Source organism: Echinops telfairi, unplaced genomic scaffold (assembly GCF_000313985.2).
Source record: "Echinops telfairi isolate 266 unplaced genomic scaffold, ASM31398v2 ScPeMD7_7424;HRSCAF=8462, whole genome shotgun sequence".
NCBI lineage: Eukaryota > Metazoa > Chordata > Mammalia > Afrosoricida > Tenrecidae > Echinops > Echinops telfairi.
Genome location: NW_022111324.1, coordinates 7893440 through 7895631, shown reverse-complemented (window position 1 = coordinate 7895631; position 2192 = coordinate 7893440).

Genomic DNA, 2192 nt, shown 5'->3' with positions numbered 1-2192 from the left:
GTAGTTAGTTCAAGGACTGTCTGTTGGCCTTTAGGAGTGTTTTCCGGTCAAATTTGATGGGGTGCCAAGCCCTGGCCCCAAAGTCTATTTAAGCCAAGAGGTTTTTTTCTTTTAATTGAACTAGATAACCAGGTCTTTTCTCTTATGCTGCTTTGAACTGTTGACCTTTTAGTTACAGCTGAGCGCTTAATAATTACACAACCAGGGCTGCTTCTCAGACAGCTGTTCCTATTTGCGTTGTAGGAGGCCTGGCTGCTTAGTGGGTTTTCCATTATAGGTGTCCTAACATCCCCACCAAAATCAAGGAGCCCTGGTGGTCAGCAATGGTCTCTCTGTATCCGTAAAGATTTAGAAGTCTCAGAAACCCAAGAGCCAGCTCTACCCTGTTGTGCAGGGGCACTATGAGTCAGGATCCACTCTCAACCAAGCCAGGGAGCTTGGTTTGAGCTATATTTCAGTGAAGCTTCTCCCAGCTTCATTCCTGGCTGGCAGAAGACAACGCTTTTCAAGGTTGATTTACCGATGTGTTTCTCAATAAAGTTCATGGCCTCTAGGTCTCCTAGGTGATATAATTAGGAGAGAGATGAGTTGATTGCACATGATGAATCCACTCCATTCTTTTAAAAATATATTTAATAGTTTTATTGGCATATAACTCACATATCCTATGACTTAATAGTTCAGTCATAATAAGAAGAGCTGTGCAATTATTGCCACAATTTCAGAATCCTTTCTTCTTTCTCATACTCGTTGTTGTTAGCTCCTCATTTCTCCCCCATCTCCCCTGCCATGCCCCTAGGTAATTGTTAATCCACTCACTGTCTCTATAACTTTACCTATCCTGGATTTCATAGACAGAAATTCGTACAAAACCAAACCAAGAAACAAACAAACAAAACACTAACAACAATGACAAAACAAAACAGATAAAAACCTCAATGAAAAGAAAACAGGAAATATTAAACAATGAATCAACTTTAAAATGAGTCAAATGAATCATTTGAGTCAAATGAGTTAAATGAGCCAATGATAAGATGTTACATGTTTACCTAACTCTATGTGCCATAATAGACTCTACAATGCTCTCTGCCTGATAGCAATACTGTTCACATCCCTGGACTGTGGTCAGAGGGGTTCACCAGAGCACCCCAACATTCTTATAGCTCTGTGTCTTTCCCCGAAAAACTATTGTCATCAAGGGGAATTCAACTAAGAGCAACCCTATAGGACACCATTGACCTTCCCCACAAGGTTTCCAAGGCTGTAATCTTTACAAAAGTAGACATATCTTTATCCATTGAAGTGGCTGATGCATTCAAACCACCAACCTGAGCACTCAGCCACTGTGCCATCAGGGACCCTTCCTTCCTTCTACTTTACCCCAAGGCAAATCTGTCTCCAGTTCTTTCCTCAAAGGTCATTGTTGAGTCTAGTTGGTAGTCAGCTTGCTGAGCAAATGAGTCCCAGCTGTTCCCACCAGCGCATTGAATCAAGAATCTCTGTTAAGAGATTGTTGTAAACCTGATTATGGTGTATGAAACTATGGTATAACATAATACCTGGTCAGTTGACCTCCCTCTAGACCCATCCTGAATTTGCTCTAGGTTTAGATATTTCTCACTTGTTCTTTGACAGATGTGTTCTCTCTGGATTATTTTAATATGGCTGGTGGTCTTTTCTTTCTTCTCCTCTCCCCTCTGTTTTGTTTTATGTTTGTTTCTTATTGTTTCTGTCTGTATCCCAGTTTATGAAGCACATAAAGAGTGGGATGTATAGAGACAATGACTGATGTAATAGCTTATCGGGGATAGGTGGGGGAAGACTTGAGGGAAACTGAGGAGTAAACAATGAATATGGGAAGGGGAGTGCACTAGAATTGATCATGATGATGTATATACAAGTCTTTAAAAGCAGCTTAATTTTGGAAGTAAATGATATGTGAATTACAAATCATGAATTTTTTTAAAAAAAGAATCTCTATTAAGTGCAACATACCAATTCATTCAGTTCACAATAAAGTGACATCCTTCTCTCCATGGTCTAGCACCCTCAGACTTTACTCCCACATGTATTTCCCAGGATTTTGCTCTTCAGGAGTTTGCTCTGGGATTTGAATTTGCAACCTGCACCCTGGGTATGCTGAGAGCCGAGATTAACTAAGGGTCTGGAGGCACTAAAATGACGGGAGTAGG